This window comes from Carcharodon carcharias, chromosome 13 (assembly GCF_017639515.1).
Source record: "Carcharodon carcharias isolate sCarCar2 chromosome 13, sCarCar2.pri, whole genome shotgun sequence".
Taxonomy (NCBI): domain Eukaryota; kingdom Metazoa; phylum Chordata; class Chondrichthyes; order Lamniformes; family Lamnidae; genus Carcharodon; species Carcharodon carcharias.
In genome coordinates this window covers 9,980,944-10,001,525 of record NC_054479.1, presented here as the reverse complement: position 1 = coordinate 10,001,525, position 20,582 = coordinate 9,980,944, and the positions used below count along the sequence as shown (strand labels likewise).

The window sequence follows — 20,582 nt, the reverse complement described above, 5'->3', positions numbered from 1 at the left end:
ACTTGATGGGCTGAAGGGCCTTTTTCTGGGCTGTGGACCTCTATGACTCTAAACCTCTCCACCTCTCTTCATCTTCTCAGTGGGCTGAATGGCCTACTTCTCTTAGGTCTTATGGTCCTCCTTTAAGACACTTCTTAAAGCCTATCTCTTTGACCAAGCCGTTGGTCATCTGACCTAATATATATATACCCCGAAGTGGTTTGGTGTCATACTTTGGTTTATCCTGTAAGGCACTTTGGGATGTTGTATTACATTAAAGGTGCTATGTAAATATAAGTTGCTGTTGTTATGGATAGTAAGTGAGGAAAAAAGATTTTTTGATTGATCCGTGACTCTGCAAAACCATAATCTAAAGTCAACTCAAAAGATATTTAAATCATATTTGACATGTTATATAAGTTTTTGCAAGCACTGCAGGAGCTCTTGCAAACTGAGACTATCCCACAAGAAAGCTTGATTGTTGCTTCTTAATTTGTCGGAAATTTTAAATTTTTATACACTTGTATGACCTGGTTGTCAGTTCACAAAATACCAGGTTTGGTTTTTGTTTGGCTCAGCTTCACCTAAAAGTTGGCCAATTTGCCATTTTTCCCATCCTTTTTTGAGGTGCAGTGCTGCTAACCACTAACCATAACAAACTTATTAAAATATAGATATTAGCCAAAGGAGAACAAGCAAATTATATTGAAAAGCAGCAAGTTTCAAAGAATATCCTGTTGGGTTAGATGAAGGTGTAGTAGGAAACTTGTGTAGTAGGGACATAAATATCTGAAAAAACCTGTTGGGCTAAATAACCTGATTCTGTGCTGAAAGTTCTATGTTTGTTGTTGTTGTGCAGTGCTGGGGTTTTTTTTCAAGCATGATGATTATTTCTGCTGCAATGTGAGCTTCTTCAGGAGTTTATTTTTTAAATTTTCCTTCAAATAAAGGTCACTTGTAGCATCCTTTACCTCTGTTCTGGTAATAAATGTCATGCGAGCCTTCACTTTTTTAAGTGATTAACTTTAGTTAAACAAAATTGGCTGAGCATTTAAGTTAGAATAGCAGCGAGCACATTTGTCAGCATTTGCATCCTTTAACAGTAATTTTCAAAGTCTTAAAGTCTCTCGTTTACTTCTAGCTTTTGTTCATCTGTCCAGATGTTTCTTTGGTGTTGAATTTTGTTTGATAGTACTCCTGTTAAGTGCCTTAGGACATTTTTCAATGTTAAAGGAGCTATATAAATGCAAGTTGTTATTTGTTCTCTGGAATGTGAGTGAAGCTAGAAAAGCCACTTTGTTGGCGACCTCTAATTGACCTGATGATGGTGCTCTCACAGTGATGTTAGACAGGAAGTTCTTAGATTTTGTTCCAGCGACAATGAAGGTGTATCAAAATACATCCAAATTCAGGAAGGTGTGTGTGACTTACAGAAGCCTGGATACAATGGTATTCTCATGAAGGCTTGTCCTTCTCAGCTGTAGAATCTGTGAAAGTTGGGAGGTGCTGTTGAAATAATGTTGGTTGCTGCTAGGAATGGATATTGGTCCAATGATAGGACCTCTGATCAAGTGAACTGCTCTTGGTGTTGTGCTGCTGGTGTGTTACTGCAGTGAGTATTCATTATGCTCCTGGCTTCAGTTGTAGATGCTGAACAGGCTTGAAGAATCTCTTAAATCATCTAACTGTACGTGAGAACAATAGAGGAGCTGAATGCTCCTATGTTTGAGATTTGTACTAGTATACTTATAATGTGATGTTCTTCCTCATAATAATGCAGAAAAATTCAGAAACCAAATCAATCTATGCTGTTCTCATGTATTTTCTGGCAACTGAAGAACAGAATAGACAGCAACTTAGAACCAGGTGATCTGACTGCTGTTTCAAATGGGCATTAATGTGTTATGGTAGTAAAAATATAAAAGATTGCATGCTTTAAAACTGCTGCTGGCCATGGTTGTATTGCAATAGCACCAACATGTAGCTGTTTATATGGTGAGGGGGAAAGAAGGTGAATCTTTAATGCCTTATCAGTCCCTTCAATTAAAAATCATCACTGTGTTTTATTATGTGCCTTACATTAACATCCACAGTCTCTATTTATATATACTTGCTACCAGTTTTTATGGTAGTTAATTTTTACCTCAGTGGTAACTCGTGTCATCTATAATTGTTGTCAAGTATTGCGTCATTGGCCTGAATTGGGTGATCTTGCAATTCTCATGATTTAAACTGTCGAGGAGTGCAGAAGAGCAATGTGTGTTGACGGACAAGCCTGACCAAAGTCCAGATCAGAACACTGAAGAGCAGACAGCAGTAAGCAGTGCGAAAGGCTTTGGTGACCATGCAACAGCTGTCAGAACACAGGAAGAAGTGTTAATTGGTGTTGAAAATAACTTCTCTGTGCTTTTAAGGGTTTGAGTAGCACATGGACTCATTCTGAAAGGTAAAAGAACAACATTTCGAGTGTCAGGAAGATATAGTTTTCATAATGCTATTGTAATTTATTGTAGAGTAATAGTAGGGTCTATGTCTATGGGTGTGTGTGTGGGACTTAACTGAATTGAAGACAGCTGGTTTGAAGGCTTTGAGGTCATAGAAGATAAGCTAGGTTTGAAATGTTAAGTAGGTAAAGATAAGTACAAAGGAATGTGGCATTTTTAAATAAACCAGACTAGACTGAATTCAAAAAAGGGAGTGAAATGTTTCACCTAGGCAGGAGAAGTTAAGAAACAGTGGCCTGAATTTTTCCCAAGTTGGGTGAGCTCGGCCTGAGCGGACAGGAGCGGTCGGGGAGCTAACCGCTGCCCATGATCGGCTCCGCACCATGATTTCACGCGGGCGGGCCAATTAAGGCCTGCCCTGCATGGATTGCAAGCGATAGCGTTGACCGCTGCCTGGGGGAAGAGGGAGAGTCGGTCTAGCGCACAGTTCGCGCATGCGTGAGAAAGAGCGCTTCAAGCCCCCTGAGGCACAGAGCTGCCTCCAGGAGATTAAAGCACTTTTTTTAAAAAAAAAATAAATAAAGACTTTAAAAATTCAATGAAACATGCCCCCTGTGTCACATGAGATGGGACATGTTTTTATTTCCAAAATAAAGCTTTTATCTCATTATTATTAGCTTTAGGAAACCTCATCCTGCTCATGGATGAGGTTTCCGAAAAAATGTGAAGGCCACTTGGCATTTTCGTCTGCCCGCAAACCGTTAGGTTGGATGGGCAGTGTAAATTTCAAGTTAATTAGGTCCTTAATGGCCTTGATAAGCCTTTCAATTATCGGCGGGTGCACGCAGGAGTCGGCTGTGCGCCCACCAAATGAAATATCGCGCAAGTGCACAATGTCGGGCCACACATCTGATGCCATTGTGTGCCATATTATGTTCTGTGTGCCGAAGGTAAAATTCAGGCCAGTGTGTTTATTTTTCCTGAAGATTACTGGTAAAATTGGTAATATGATAGATTTTATTATTAGAGAGGTAAAAGTCCAAAGACACCGTGAAACAATGGGAATTTGCATTCAAAGAGGAAAATATCTAATAAGGAGAGAAGGCTGTGTGTAAAAGCAGGCATTCTAAGATCTAACAAGTGTGAAAAACCTCCAGCAGGTAAGTCTTAAGCTGCTGTTTACAAGGAACTGGGAAAAACTCACTTTGAATTTGACCATTCAGGGCATTGTGTGTTACTCTGCCTAGGTCTTTTAAAAACTTATGTGCCTCACTGTTGCCTTAATGGTGGTGTAACTGGGATTTAGATTAATTACAGGATTTATAAGTTATCATGGTAGTAATTTGTAGATCTATGTATGTACTTAAAATAATTTCTTCTATTAATAAAGGTTTAATTTAGTTTTCTAAGAAATCTATCAGACTCAGTGGCCTTTTTAACTGAATTCAAAACCCGCATCTCAAAATAAGTACAAATTGCAAAAAGAGTTGTGGCAGCTGCTTCAAGTTTCCTTCTGGGATTTGGGCAGCTTGGCATCTACCATCTGCCTGCCATAACATCGAGAAAGATTAGAAACAAAAGTAAAATACTGTGGATGCTGGAAATCTGAAATAAAAACACAAAATTCTGGAAATACCCAGCATCTGTGGAGAGAGAGAATTAACAGGCAGAATTTTCCCAGCCTAGTGTGGCAGGCTTGGGGGGGTGGGAGTAGCATCGGGAAAATAGCAGGGAGTTACAACAAAGCAGCATCCAGTGCATTTCTGGGGTAGGCATGAATGCAGGTTGGCTGCCTATAGTGAGGTGACGGTCAGTCTATTTAAATAATTAAGACCCTCAGGCAATTTAGATAACCTGTCAGCATCTTAACAGCAGGAAGCAACCCCCAACTGCCACCCTTCCTCGCAAACCCCCTTCCACTGCGTAGGGAGCCCACCAGCTCCATGTAAGTGGCCTCTCTCCAGCAGGATTTTGTGTGGGGGTGGCTGGGGTGACAGGCTTAAGGCCTGAAAGAGGGGGCTGTGGGCATCAAAGGATGCCTCTGCAGCCCCTCCAATTGAAGAGGGCAGGTTTCCCCTCTGATCGGAGGGCCTTCGAGCACTTAAATAATTTGATGGCTGTGATGGTACCTCCATTTTCTTGCACTCTCATGTTCTCCTACCCGCCTCAACAGCGCTTGCTTACCTCAGGCATACCAACGCTTGAGAATTGCCGGTCCTGTGATTGGGTTGGCAGCTTTGGAAGACTGCATGCCTTATTAGGACAGCAAATACAGAGGCAATCCATGATGAGGCTGCCTCTGCGAAAATAGCTATCCTGCTCTGGCACCCGGCAAGTGTGGGCACGGGATCCTTATCTGGTCCTGAAAATAAAGTCCCAAAACTCCAGAGAAAATCCCACCCAAAGCTACATGCTGAGAAAGAATCTAGCCTGGATAAGAAGATAGTCCTACAAAACAGTAAAAACCAGGAGGAAACTAATCATTATTGATGAAAGAAAAAGTAATGATCAAAAAATGAATGAAATGCTCACGAGAACAGGTGAGCAACTAAGAAATATTATGTTTGTAAAAATTTATTCATTTATGGGATATGGGCATTGCTGGCAAGGCCAGCATTTGTTGCCCGTCTGCAATTGCCCTTGAGCTGCCTCCTTGAACCGCTGCAGTCCCTGTGGTGTCGGTACACCCACAGTGTTGTCAGGGAGGGAGTTCCAGGATTTTGATCTAGCAACAGTGAACGAACAGTGATATAGTTCCAAGTCAGGATAGTGAGTGGCTTGGAGGTGGTGGTGGTGTTCCCATGTAAAACCATTTATGTTGCCCCTCCTCCCCGACCGCCACCGCCACCCAAAGATTGAGCCTATCTGGTGCTTAACTACTCTCCCTGATCTCATCTTGAGTATGCTTGGTTGAGGGTTCTACGCTCGTTTCCTGGACTCGAGCATCACTTCTTGAGGTGTTTGTTGTAGAGTCCATCTCGTCATTCCCATCATGGTAACACTGGAATAATTGTCTCCTAATGGCTTCCAAGAATATCTTGGAATATCTTCGAAGAACCTCAAGTCGTGTTTTTATGAGGCATGATTACTGCTACTGAGTTTACTCTATGATTGTTCCTTCCACCTGACAGAGTCTTATCCCAACCTTTTGCCCAGGTACGAATTTGGATAGTGTTTTTGCTCTATGCCGGCGATTGTACCAGCTAGACTGTTCCTCTTTGTGCGTTTGCTTGTGACACCTTACTCTGTCATGATCTTGGTATGGTGATGTTGGGTCTGAGGTTATTTTGCAATGAAGGAAGTTGGGTCTATTGCCTTCTCCCCATCAATAGCTCTGTTGGCAAAAAACTGTATCATAATGGCATACTCTATAATTGAGTAAGGCTAACTCTAGGTCATTGTTCTTTTTCATCAACATTTTGATAGTTTTTACACCTCTCTCTGCTTCTCCATCAGCCTGAGGATGGTGTGGCAAACTAGTCACATTGTGAAATCCATATTCCGCTGTGAATTATTCATTCTGAATTGTTCAGTCAGAAATGTTCATTCAGAAACTGTGGACCATTGTCCAAGAAACTCTCGTCTGGAATACCATGTGTAAAGTAAATGTATTTCAAAGCTTTACTACAGCTTCTACAGTTATGGTATGGAGTCTGCTGATTTCCAACCAGCGAGAGTAATAATCAGTGACCATGAGGTAGATTCTTCCTCTGAAGTCAGAGATTCTTTCCTAGCCCTTGCCGAGGTCTGGACAGAAATGTCGATGATAGTGATGGTTCTCTTGGTTCTTAGCTGTTGATGAAACAAGTTTGGCATAATAAATTCTTCAATGGCTTTCAAATTTTCTGGCCACCCATATTGATTGTTGTGCCTGTGCTCTGCATTTGGTAATGTCCAAATGATTACCATGAAGACTTTGGAGAATGTCTTCTCACATTGCTCTCGAGATCAATAGCCTGTAATTGAAGACTAAAAATTCATCATCAATTGCAAGATGTTTTTGTTGTTCATGGTATTGTCTTTATACCTGATTGCTTGGGACATATTTAGGCCAACTGTCTTACAGTATGTTCTGACTGACTGCATTCCGTGCCCTTCAACTGGGCTTCCCTAATTTTGCTGAGTTTGCCTGCAAAGTAGGGTACTTATTACTGAAGTACATGCTTCCACCACTGAGCTGAGCAGTAAGTCTCATTGTGTAAAAAATAAAAACAAAAAAACTGCGGATGCTGGAAATCCAAAACAAAAACAGAATTACCTGGAAAAACTCAGCAGGTCTGGCAGCATTGGCGGAGAAGAAAAGAGTTGACGTTTCGAGTCCTCATGACCCTTCGACAGAACTAGACTGTCGAAGGGTCATGAGGACTCGAAACATCAACTCTTTTCTTCTCCGCCGATGCTGCCAGACCTGCTGAGTTTTTCCAGTCTCATTGTGTAGACTGGTCAACTGTAGCTCTCGACAGTGTGTCGGCAGTTATCTGACATTTCCCTGGCACATACTTTGTTGTAGAGTCATAGCGCATGAGTCTTAGCCAAAACCATTGAGTTCAGGAGAGTGACCAAAGGTTTATGGTCCTTTTTAATCCTGAGTTGTAAGCATATTAAGTAATCTGAAAATTTTTCACAGGCCCATGTCACCACCTTTTCAATCATTGTGGAACATTTTTCAGTCCCTGTCAATGACCTAGAGGTATAATAAACTGGTTTTTATTTTCCTGTCAGCTTCATGGAACTGTAGAAAAACGGCTCCAAGCCCCATCGATGATGCATCAGCTGCCACTATTGCCAACAGTTTTGGGTTATACTGTGCAAACATATCTTAAGAGCTGAGGAGCTCTTTGATCCTGTTAAAGGCATTGTTCTGCTCAACTCCCCAGTACCACTGCTGACCTTTTCTCAGCAGGTTTTTTGAAGGTTCGTTGATGGCAGACAGAATTGGGATGAATTTCCCCACCTGGTTGACTATGCCTAAAAATCTTTGTATGTCAGCAACACACTTGGGTGTGGAAATGCTTTCATTACCTTGGTCTTCTGGGGGTCTGCTGTAATGTCTTTTTGGTGATAATATGGCCTAAAGATTTGGTAGTGATTTTCACAAACTCTCAGTTTTGATTCAGAGTGAGCCTGCTCGTTCAAGCATTTTTAAAACTTCCAGACTCTATGATCACGCCATTCTTCGGTAGCACCATGGATGAGCAGGTCGTCCATGTGGCAAATAATTCCTTTTCTGCCTTTGAGGATGTAGGACGTGGTGCATGGAAAGATCTCTGACGCAGAGGATATGCCAAAGGAAAGCTGACTGATACAAAAGCGACCGAAGGAAGTGATAAACGTTGTCAACAACCTTGATTCTTGGTCAAGGGAGAGTTAAGTCAAGGCCAGGTAAAATGAAGTTGCATAAGTAAAATAAAGTTAATGCTAGGGAAATAAATTGAAGCCATGGCAGGGCAGCTTGGCTGTGTGGAATGCATGTCCTGTAATATGTGGGAAGTTGTGGACGCTACCAGTGTCCTTAATGACCACATGTGCAGTTAGTGTCACGGGTTTCAGAGCTCAAGCGGCAGCTGGAGTAACTGTGGTGCATCCGCAAGGCTGAGAGCTACATGGATAGCATGTTCAGAGAGGTGGTTCACTGCAGCTTAGGAGCTAGGAGGTAGAAAGGGAATGGGTGACCACCAGGCAGTTCAAGAAAATTAGATCAGTAGTGCAGGAGTCCCCTGGAGTCCCACTCACCAATCAGTTTTCTGTTTTGGATACTAGTGAGGGCATCGGTTCCTCGGAGGAATGCAGTCAGAGCCAAGTTTGTGGCATCATAGGCAGCTCAGCTGTGCAGGGCGGGAGAAAAAAATGGGGAATAGCAGTAGTAATAGGGGATTCATTAGACAGGCATTTCTAGGGCTGTAGCCGTGACTCCAGGATGATATGTTGCCTCCCTGGTGCCAAGGTCAGGGATGTGATGGATTATGGCACCTCCCTGGTGCCAAGGTCAAGGATGTCTGAAAGCAGACTTTAGGGAGCTAGGAAAGAGGTTGAAAAGTAGGTCTTCTAAAGCAGTGATCCCAGGATTATTCCCAGTCCCATGGCAAGCTAGTATAGAAATAGGAGAATTGAGCAAATAAACACATGGCTAGAAAGCTGGTGTAGGAAGGAGGGCATCAGATTTCTGAGATATTGGGACTGGTTCTGGAGAAGGTGGGACCTGTACAAGCCGGATGGTCCACGCCTGAACAGGACTGGGATGAATATCCTTGCAGAGTGATTTGCTAGTGCTGTTGGCAGGGTGGGGGTGTTAAACTAGATTGGCATGGGGATGGAAACCTGAGGGCAAATTCAGAGCAGCGAACTGAAGATGGAGAATTAGTGAGTGACTATGAAAGACAGAAGCAGCACAGGTTAAAAAGTGTACAGCACAGGAATTTGGCAGTGGTTAAAGCAAGGGGCAGAGTAAATAAAGTCAATGAGTTGAGAACATAGACACATGGCAGCATGATATCATCGCTATAATGGAATAAGCTAAAGGAGAGGCAAAAATGGCAGCTCAACATCCCTGGATATAGACTTTTCAGGCAGGATAGGTTGGGGGTGTGCATTATTAATTAAACAATCAATTACATCTGTGAGGAGGGATGATACACTAAATGAAGCATGGGTTGTGTTCAGAAATAAAGAAGGGACAGCCACGCTGCTAGAAGTGTACTATAGACCCCCAAATAGTAAGAGGGAGATAGAATTGCAAATATGTAGGCAAATTTCTGAGTGCCAAAACAATAGGGCAGTCATTGTTGGGGACTTCAACTACCCTAATATGAATTGGGTTACAAACAGTGTGAAGAGCACAGAGGGTGCTAATTTCTTGAAATGCATTCAAGAGACCTTTTTTAGCCAGTATGTAACAAGCCCAAAGAGAAGAGGCAGAATTCTAGGTTTAGTCTTAGGAAATGAAGCTGGGCAAGTGGCCGAAGTAGCAATGGGGACCATTTTGGAGATAGTGGCCATAATATAGTTAGATTTAGCATCATTATGGAAATGGACAAATATAGAACAGGAGTAAAAGTTCTAAATTGGAGGAAGACAAATTTTACAAAGCTGAGAGGTGAGCTGGCAAGAGTGGACTGGATACAGCTATTAGAAGGAAAAACTGTCAAATCAGTGGGAGGCATTCAAAGGCGAGATTCTTACAAGCACAGTGTTGACTTGTCCCCACAAAGAAAAAGGGTGGTACTGCCAAAACTAGAGTCCTCTGGTTATCCAGAAGCATACAGGCCAAGATAAAGCAGAAAAAGAAAGCTTATACCAGTCACAAAAGACTTAATACTGTAGAAAGCCTAGATGAGTATAGAAAGTACAGGGGTGAAGTAAAAACGGAAGTTAGGAAAGAAAAGAGAGGATACAAAAAATATTGGCAGGTACTCTGTTACACAACTCTGTAACCTGCTCAACTCTGAGGATTACAACACTTGAGGGAGTCTTTGGAGCTTTGCAGATTTGTGAGGATTCATTGGAGATGCTGGATAGTGATGCTCTGAATAGATCTCTCAATCTTATGATTCCCAAGTTCCTGCAGTTTTTCAAACACTGTAGTCCTAAAATCAGGTCCCATGCAATTGCTTATGTGAATCAATTCATCGTCGGCAGGGCCCAGGCACTGATGGACAATGTTAGTACCTTCATTGAGCACCTGTTTACACTGGTGACAGATGATGATTCGGAAGTGAGGAACAATGTATGCTGGGCCCTGGTGATGCTGCTGGAGGTTTGCATAGGTCATCTTAATCGTCTAATCCAGTACATGATGCTGATGAAAAGGAAGCATGTGAGTCCTGGCTGAAATTGGCTGAACAGCCAATCTGTAAGGAGGTGCTATCAGGACACCTAATACAATTGATTCCTATTTTAGTGAATGGGATGAAATACTCAGAGATTGACATAATTCTTTAGTATTATGTTAATGAAAAGTCAAAGAAAACCCTAAGATGTTTTACCAATAAATTAAGGGCAAGAGCATAACTAAGGAAAAAATAGGACCTATCAGAGATGTATATGTAACTTGTGGGTTGATGCAGAAGATGTGGGCAGGGTTCTCAGTGAGTACTTTGTCTCTGTCTTCACTAAGGAGAGGGATGATGCAGACATTCTAGTTCAAGAGGAGGTGAAATGTTAGATACAATAAGCATAGTGAGAGAGGAAGTACTGGAGGTACTGGCATCCTTGAAGGTGGATAAATCACCAGGGCCAGATGGATTGTATCCCAGGCTGTTGAAGGAAGCCAGGGAGGAAATAGCAGATGCCCTGAGGATCATTTTCCAATCCTCATTAGATACAGGTGAGGTCCCAGAGGATTGGAGATCCACAAACATTGTACAATTGTTTAAAAAAGGTGTGAGGGATAGGCCAAAAAATTATAGGTCAGTCAGCCTGACTTCGGTGGTGGGCAAATTATTGGAAAAGAATCTGAGACAGAATAAACTTTCACTTAGAAGGGCATGGATTGATCAGGGATAGCCAGCATGGTTTTGTTGGAGGAAGATTGTGCCATACTAACTTAATAGAATTTTTTGAGGAAGTAACAAGGAGGATTGACTAGGGTAGTGCAATGGATGTTGTCTACATGGATTTCAGTAAGTCATTTGACAAGGTCCCACATTGGCAGACTGGTCAGGAAGCTGAGAGCTCATGGGATACAGAGGAATGTGGCAAGTTGGATTCAAAATTGTCTCAGCAGCAGGAAGCAAAGGGTAGCGGTTGGATGTTTTTGTGAATGGAAAGCGGTTTCCAGTGGTGTTACACAGGGCTCAGTGTTGGGGCTGTTGCTGCTTGTTGCATATATTAATGGTTTAGACTTCCGTGTGGGAAGCATAATTGGGAAATTTGCAGATGACACTAAAATTGGCCATGTAGTTGATAGTGAAGAGGATAGTTGTCGATTCCAGAATGATATCAATGGTTTGGTTGAGTGGGTGGAGAAGTGGCAAATGGAATTCAATCCAGAATAGTGCAAGGTAATGCATTTGGAGAGGGCAGGCAAAGCAAGCGAATAAATAATAAATGAAAAGTTATTGGGAGGGGTTGAGGAAGTGAGAGATCTTTGGTGTGCATGTCCACAGATCCTTGATGGTGGCAGGACAGGTGAACAAGGTGGTCAAGAAAGCATATGGAATGCTTTCCTTAATTGGGCAAGGTATTGAATACAAAAGCAGGGATGTCATGATTGAACTGTACAAAACGCTGGTTAGGCCACAGTTGGGATTTTGTACACAGTTCTGGTTATCACATTACAGAAAAGACATAATTGCCCTGGAGAGAGGAGATTTACAAGAATGTTGCCAGGGCTTGAAAATTGCTGCTGTGGGGAAAGATCGGATAGGCTAGGGTTGTTTTCCCTAGAATATAGGAGGCTAAGGGGTGATCTAATTGAGGTATACAAAAATATGAGGGACCTAGATAGGGTAGACAGGGAAAGGCTTGTTTCCCCTAGCTGGGGTCAATTGCCAGGGGCCATAGATTTAAGGCAATTGATTGAAGAACTAGAAGGCACATGAGGAAAGACCTTTTCACCCAGGGGATGGTGGGCATCTGGAATTCATTGCTTAAGTTGGTGTTTGAGGCTGAAACACTCAACTCATTTAAAAAGTAGCCAAATCTGCATCTGAAGTGCTGTAACCTGCAAGGCTATGGGCCAGCTGCTGGAAAGTGGGGCTAAAATGAACAGCTAGTTTCTTTTTTTCTCTTTATGGCTGGCACAGACACAATAGGCTGAATGGCCTCTTAACTTTCCTATGGTTCTACACGTACAGCCATCTTGTATCTTGTGTCACAGTGAGCTGCAACAGGTGACAGATTGCCAGTGGTGTTCAAAAGGGTTCCCAAACCCAAGAATGTTTTAGAGCCTTCCAATATTGGCTTTGGACAGGTGGCACTGTAATATTGCTGACTTGGCAGCCACTTCAGGCAGAAATTGAGATTCTCCCCTGTTTGCCTACTTGTATCCTGATCCTTTTAATATACATGTATTAGTATGAACAGGACTTTGCAATAGTGAGCTGGAAAATGCAGATGGAAACTTACAGGGAAGTCCAAATTTCCTGCAAATTCTCTCTCACGCACAGCAATTTTCAAAGCTAGGCAGATCACTTGACAAGCATCAAATTTACTTGGAGATTTTACCATTGATTTAACTGCTAAGAGTAAATAGTCTGGAACATTGTTCCCAATTCTGAATACTGACCACCAAGTTTTCAAAATTTGGTTACTGTACTGGCCAAACAAACAAAGAACATTGGATTTAAATGCTCCATTTCCCATTGAAATGAACTGGGAAATGAAGCCTTGTCAGCAGTTTACTAAAATTGGCTTTTTGGCAGCGACCATCCGAACAGAAAACCTTATGTTTTGGCAAGCAAAGTAAGACGTTGGGTGTCCTTTTTTTTTGCTTTATCCAACTGAACTTTATACATTGTCAAAAGTCCCTTTTTTCTGTGACAACTGTCACGAGATGAGATCCCACTTTGCTGTATATGCTTTTGTAATCCATTCCAGCCTGTCTATCACGATTACACACTACTCCCTACGATGCAGGGACTTTTTAACTTGCACTAATTCTGCGGAATCTTTTTTTCAGGAAAGGGATATTGTATTTTCGATATCACAATGAGTAAATTTGCTTCCTCAAGCCGATGACACTATTCTTTATATTAGTCATTTCTAATGGAACAATCAACATAACTACTGGCTCTCCACACCATGCTGGTGACTTCAGATTTAAAACAAATGCATAAAAGTAGTTCAAAACAAAAACAGATTTACCTGGAAAAACTCAGCAGGTCTGGCAGCATCGGCGGAGAAGAAACTATCAGTCATGCTGAAGGGTCATGAGGACTCGAAACGTCAACTCTTTTCTTCTCCGCCGATGCTGCCAGACCTGCTGAGTTTTTCCAGGTAATTTTGTTTTTGTTTTAGATTTCCAGCATCGGCAGTTTTTTGTTTTTAGCATAAAGGTAGTTGTCTGTTTGAGTAATAGAATTTTTAGAGTTCTAGTTCCAGCTTGTCATTAAGACCGCTGTCAGATTTATTTTTTGGTCAATCTTCTGCCATATATTTATGAACTCAACATTGAGATTCTCCACAACAAAAACAAAAATACCTGGAAAAACTCAGCAAGTCTGGCAGCATCTGCGGAGAGGAACACAGTTAACGTTTTGAGTCCGAATGACCCTTCAACAGAACTAAATAAAAATAGAATAGAGGTGAAATATAAGCTGGTTTAAGGTAGGTGGGACAAGTAGAGCCAGTGATAGATGGAGATAACCAAAAGATGTCACAGGCAAAAGGACCAAGAGGTGTTGAAGGTGGTGATATTATCTAAGGAATGTGCTAATTAAGGGTAGAAAGCAGGACAAGCAAGGTACAGATAGCCCTAGTTGGGGTGGGGTGGGGTGGGGGTGAAGGAATCGAAATAGGCTAAAAGGTTAGAGATAAAACAATGGATGGAAATACATTTAAAAATAATGGAAATAGGTGGAAAAAGAAAAATCTATATAAATTACTGGAAAAAAAGGGGTGGGATCGGAAAGGGGGTAGGGATGGAGGAGAGAGTTCATGATCTAAAATTGTTGAACTCAATATTCAGTCCGGAAGGCTGTAAAGTGCCTAGTCAGAAGATGAGGTTCTGTTCCTCCAATTTGCATTGAGCTTCACTGGAACAATGCAGCAGGCCAAGGACGGACATGTGGGCATGAGAGCAGGGTGGAGTGTTGAAGTGGCAAGCGACAGGGAGGTCTGGGTCATGCTTGTGAACAGACTGAATGTGTTCTGCAAAGTGGTCACTCAGTCTGCGTATTCCAGGTATTTTTGTTTTTGTTTTTGTTTTGGATTTCCAGTATCCGCAGTTTTTGGCTTTCATTGAGATTCCCCATTTGTTTTTAAAGGTATTTTTTCCTCTTTTTCTTGTATTTTCACATAGCGAACACCATCTGCAGGCAAAGGACATGACTAAGTGACCTGTTCATATGTTGCTATGAAGTTGCCTGTTGGGAAACACCAAAAAAAATCAGCTAGGCAACTTTGCCACCTGATTTTAATTATTTTCTCCCGATGTCTAATAAAATTCTTGACATCTCCTTCGTGTTCAAAATTCATGATGTGGAGGACCATAGCCAAGAATGTACCTTTGACCACTAAGGGTGCATTTATATTGTAGATTTAGCATCTTCCCAAACTGACTGAAGCAAAATGGAATGAGACTGCCACCAGGACAGCTGTATCCTGCCTTGCTGCAGTGTTGGTCAGATCCTGACTCCAGATTCAGGCTGCTTCTACATTATAATAAAAAACAAAAACAGAATTACCTGGAAAAACTCAGCAGGTTTGGCAGCATCGGCGGAGAATTATAATGTTGATTTGAAATGAAATCGCTTCATATCAACACTGCAGTTGAAATGTAAATGTACTTTATGTCACAATGTACTGGGACTTAAACTTGCTGCTTGACTTGGTTAGGAAAGTCAGAGATTTGGTGCTGGGAAATACCATATAATGAATGCTTATTATGTTTCAGGCAGCCAGTGTAGCATCAAGCATCCTAAAGCAGATTTAGAATAACGATATGCAGAATAAAGTTCCACTTCTTGGTGCTAACACTATGCCCTAACTCCAACCAGGGCGAAGTTTGAATTTCCCACACCAGGCATCATTATTTCTCACCTTGAGATGAGCTAATTTGTGCCGATCATTTTATTGCTGGATCTCTGTTCCCACGAAGATTTTGGTTGAAATCATTGGTAGAATCATTTTGTTGAGGATTAGAACCCTGAATTTCTGAAGAAATTATCACATTTTCACCACAACTTTGCTGAGGTCACAGGGAAACAATGTAAATGGTCATTTCTAGCTGTTTTCTAGGGGATCCTGCTGATCTCCCACCAACATTATAAGCAAGAAATCAGGAGGAATCCCTCAAACTCATTTCCCTCCTACATCCTATGGAAGTTTGGGGGCTTCTACAAAGAGCTGTTCAGTTCCTGTTTGTAGAAGTTAAGCACATTAGGAACGAAGGATCTGGGGAATCAGAAATTTATTTTGCGAGATAGGACTATGTGAGGAATGCAAATTGGCCATGAAAATAGTCACCTTGTTGAAGAAAAATGATCACTTAATGTTGATCAGTTACAGTAGAACGCAGAATATGCCTTCACCTTCTCCCTTTATCCCTCCTTCATAGATTGCTGCTCCTTTTCTTTCTTGGTCTTGGGATGTGAGAGATGTTAGCAAGGCTGCTTACATTGCCTTTATATTAGTCCTGTAGTTGCCCTGAGAAGATGTTGGTGGGCTACCGCCTTGAACTACTGCAATTTTTTGCTGATGGTGCTCCCATAATCATTTTAGACGGCACATTCCAGGATATTGGCCTGATTTGATCCAGGTGCATTGATACCTATCCCAAGTCAGGGTGGCGTAGAGCTGCTAACCCTCCCAGAATGTCCTGGAGTACCTGGAATGAATGGATCATCATCCGATCAAACAAGAGTTGGCCTACTCCTGCTCATAACTCGTATGGTCATATGTAAGAGTTGTTGGCTTTTCAGTTGGCTCTAGAAGGTGTTGCACTGTGAGAATGGCATGTCAGGGAACCATTTGTGGGGAGAATATTTGGAGATGGGAGGTCATGGGATAAAACCTCCTAGAATATAACGAACGAGAGGTGGCAACACTAGAATGGTGTGTGATTTGGAGAGATCATTGTGTTTTCATGTTATTATTGCTATTATCTTTGTCTCTACTGGAGATGGCAGGTAAGGAAATTGTGGTCAAAGCAAACTTGGTGAGTTGCTGCTGCTTCCCTGGCTACATTGCAAACAGAGGTAGAGAGGGGAAATATTGAATGCAGTAACAGGGTCACCAATAAAGTGAACTGCTCTGGCTTCGATGAGTAGCATTGCAGCCAGACTCAACCAGGTGAGAATTTCATTAACACTCTTGGCTTGATGGTGAATATACTTTGGAAAGTGAGGAGGTGAGCCATTTGTTAAAGAGCACCCTACCTCTACTGCTATTTATGGCAGATGGAGTTCAGTGTGAGGTTGTCTGGTTAGGACCTTAGCAAGATAGATCAGAGTATTTTATAAATGGCAAGAAGCCAGGAACTGTGGAAGAGCTAAGACATTTGGAAGTGCTCGATCTATCAAAACCTGCATTAGGCAGAAGACTCGCTTGTGAGATTGCAGCCTTCTATCTTAAGGTTGCAATCTCATGCTTTGTATGTTTTTTCTATAGGCCCAATAATTTTAATAGATGAGTTTCCTTACCTCTGGATGCTGGAATAGGCCTGTCTCCATAGTGTTCTCTTGCTTTCACTGGTCAGCAGGAAAAAGCACTTATTTCTACAGCCAAGCAGACTGTGTCCAGAGAAGAGAATGAGAAGATACAAGAGAAAAATGCTAATATTAATATTCACAGGTTACAGTAAAAGGCACCAGTTTTACTGTGGTTATACTCTTGAGGAAAAAAAGTCAGCATTTGGGTACAGAAGGCACAACTGGAATTGTCAAACCTGGAATTTATTCAGTGTTGATAGTTCTGTTAAGTATTAAGGTTGTGGACTGGTCATCACACATTGTTCCTATCCCTCCAGCAACATCTGACTCTGAAGAGCTCACAAGAGACATTGAAAGACTTTGGAGAATAGAGCCAAAATTGGCAACCTTCACAATTACTGGTCTAATCCAATAAAAAATGTCTTTTTTCATGTATTTATCACTCAGATAAAAAATCCCAAAATATATCACCTCAAATTTTAAAATTTCCTTATTGATTGCTGTATTAATCCAGCTATAAAACAGAATTGCAGTTGCATTTAGTTTTAAATTAATGATGCTGTGTTAATCAGATTCCAAGGTTAAGTTGTGCTATCGGTCAGTATCCCAACACAGTTAATTTTTTGCAGATCAGTCAGATGGTATGTTTCATAAATTATGTTTCAAAAATATCCTGTAGAGCTTTACCACTGGTGGTTTATAACATTCAAGAAAGAACTTAAAGATGAAAAATATAAGAGCACAGAAAAGTAGAAAAATCTGTTCCAAGAAAAATTTGGCTTTAATATAACACCCTTCTCAATCTCTGAATCCTAAAGCACTTTGCGGATGCTGAACTGGACGAGCCATATAAATACTGTGGCTACAAGAGCAGATCAGATGCTGGGAATTCTCTGGAGAATAACTCATTTCCTGACTCCCCAAAACCTGCCCACCATCTACAAGGCACAAGCCAAGAGTGTGATGGAATACCCTCCACTTCCCTGGATGTGTGCAGCTCCAGCAACACTTAAGAAGCTTGACACCATCCAAGACAAAGCAGCTTGCTTGATTGGCACCCCATCCATCACCTTAAACATTCATTCCCTCCACCCCTGACAAACAGTGGCAGCAGTGTGTACCATCTACACAATGCACTGCAGCAACTCACCAAGGCTCCTTTGACAGTACCTTCCAAACCCGTGACTCTCTACCAACTAGAAGGATAAGGGCAGCAGATGCATGGTAACACCCCCACCTGCAAGCTCCCCTCCAAGTCACCAGCATCCTAACTTCGAACTATATCGCCATTCCTTCACTGTTGCTGGGCCAAAATACTGTATCTTTCTATCAAACAGGGTGTTTGTAATGTGGGTGTTCCTACAACACATAGATTGTTGTGGTTTAAGAAGGCAGCACACCATCGCCACCTTTTCGAGGGCAATTAGGGTTGAGCAATAAATGCTGGCCTAGCCAGCAATTTCCACATCCCATGAATGAATATAAGTTAACTTTTGAAGTATAGTTACTGCTGTAATGTAGGGATGTGTGCCATTTATTTGGTGAAAAACGAGGTCCCACAAGCAATAATATGTCTTTAATGACATTGGTTGAAATGCTTGCCAGTGCATCAGGAGAAATTCCCTGCTCTTCTTTGTATCGTCTTGGATCTTTTATGTCTAACTGAGAAAATAGTCAGGGTTTGGATTTAATATGTCCTCAGAATAGCGGCACTTCTGACAGTGTAGCACTCCCTCAGTACTGCAATGAAATGTCAGTGGGTTTTCCACCAAACAATCCTCTTTCTACCTCTTATTACAACTCCAACTAGTCTTGCTGAGATGGAAAACCAAATTGGGAGACTAGTGTCCCACTTGTCCATGCCAGCGTATTGCTGTATTTGTACACTCGACTGCAACCTTTTTAATGTTTCTATTTTTCTGGTGGCTGCTATGTTAAAACATTAATATTTAAAATATTTCAATTTCTAGGTACATAAAGATGCAGATTTTTTTCAATTTCTCCCCACATTCAATCCCACTGAGAAGTACATAAAAAAATAGGAGTACCGTATGCTTCTCGAACCTGCCCTGCCATTCAAGAAAATCATGGCTGATCCTTGACTTCAACTACATCTTCGTACCCTCATCCCATCTAGATTCCCGTAGAGTTTTTTTAATTCACTTAGTGGGATGTGGCCACCACTGGTTCGGCCAGTATTTATTGCCCAATTCTAATTGCCCTTGAGAAGGCGATGGTGAGCCGCCACCTTGAACCGCTGCAGTCCGTGTGGTGTTGGTATACCCACGGTGCTGTTAGGGAGGGAGTTCCAGGATTTTGACCCAATCACAGTGAACGAACGGCGATATATTTCTAAGTCAGGATAGTGAGTGGCTTGGAGGGGAACTTCCAGCTGGTGGTGTTCCCATGTGTCTGCTGCCCTTCTAGGTGGTAGCAGTTGTGGGTTTGGAAGGTGCTGCCCAAGGACCATTTGAGCGTTTCTGCAGTGCATCTTGCAGATAGTACACATTGCTGCCGCTATTCGTTGGTGGTGGAGAGAGTGAATGTTTATGGAAGGGATGCCAAATCAAGTGGGCTGCTTTGTCCTGGACAATGTCAAGCTTCTTGAGTGTTGTTGGAGCTCCACTCATCCAGGCAAGTGGAGAGTATTCCAACATTCTCCTGACTTGAGACTTATAGATGGTGGACAGGCTTTGGGGAGTCAGGAGGTTATTACTCACCACAGAGTTTCTAGCCACTGACATGCTCTTGTAGCCACTGTTTTTAAATGGCTAGCCTAGTTTATTTTTTGGACAATGGTAACCCCCAGGATGCTGATAGTGGGGGATTCAGCAATGATAACGCCATTGAATGTCATGGGGCAATGGTTAGTGTGGTAATCTGACATGTAATACACCTTTTAAGAGATTGTGAGCAGATTGACCATGTGACTCCAAGACCCAGTAGCTGTGTAGCGTGGGCTACCAGGTTAATGTTGCTCTAGAGTAGGGTCTTGCTGGAGAAGCACACATCATGTTAATGCTCTGTTGTTTGTGGAAATAAATAGAATGTGCTTCATTTCATATTGGCCTCTGTGTCTGCCGTATATTGTAATCAACTCGCCTGCTGACAAATAAACGTTCAACCTGTTCATGAGCAAAGCGACCCATAGCTAAAACATAACAACTGGCGATGAGGAAAAACACCACTAGTCGACGACACAAAGGAAAGCCGCAAAAATTCAACTGTACTGAAGTAGCCACGCCCTGCAGGCTGATTGTTAGTACATTACAATTATAAATCCTCACCAGTCGTCGAAGCCATCACCCTCCAATGTGCCATAATTTGGCTGCATTGAACTATTTGATCAGACCGCCAATGACTGGTCACATTTATATTGAATGCCTCGGGTTTTTCTTTTCCGCCTATGACTTATCAGGGGAGGAGAAGAGGCAGGTGATCCTCTTGACGACATGTGGCAGTAAAATGTAAGGCCTAATTCATAGTCTATTGGTACCCACGGCCCCAGATTTCAAGAGCTTTGAGTTGGTGAATCTAGTGATAGACCATTTCCAACTGAAATTCTCAGTAACAATGCAGCGTTTTGAAGTCAGTTCAAGGCGTCGTGTCCCTGGAGAGACAGTTGCTTGGTAGTAGCAGCCTTAAAACATTTGACAGAGCACTGAGAGTTTGGGACGTCAATTAATGACATGCTAGGAGACCGACTAGAGTGTGGGATTAATGAAGCGATTCAAAAAAGGTTGCAGTCTGAGACACATTTAGATTTCAGCAAATCCCTGGAGTTGGCACTTGCAATGGAAAGTGTTGTTAGGGACTCTGAAGAAATCAAGGGAGCTCAAAATGGCGCCGT

The 20,582-nt window shown here is 42.0% G+C and overlaps 1 protein-coding gene across 6 annotated transcripts in view; it reads left to right on the top strand.

Annotated features, from left to right (window-relative positions):
• tango2 (transport and golgi organization 2 homolog (Drosophila)) overlaps positions 1-20,582 on the top strand; it is a 186,074-nt gene that overhangs the window by 48,226 nt on the left and 117,266 nt on the right. Inside the window, exon 2 of one of the 6 annotated variants that reach the window (XM_041203173.1) lies at positions 7,662-7,805. The exons of 4 other annotated variants lie outside the window; for them this stretch is intronic. The gene's annotated coding sequence lies outside the window, so the exon portion shown is untranslated. The remainder of the gene's footprint in view (positions 1-7,661; positions 7,806-20,582) is intronic. One more of the 6 variants, XM_041203174.1, reaches the window with a different exon arrangement.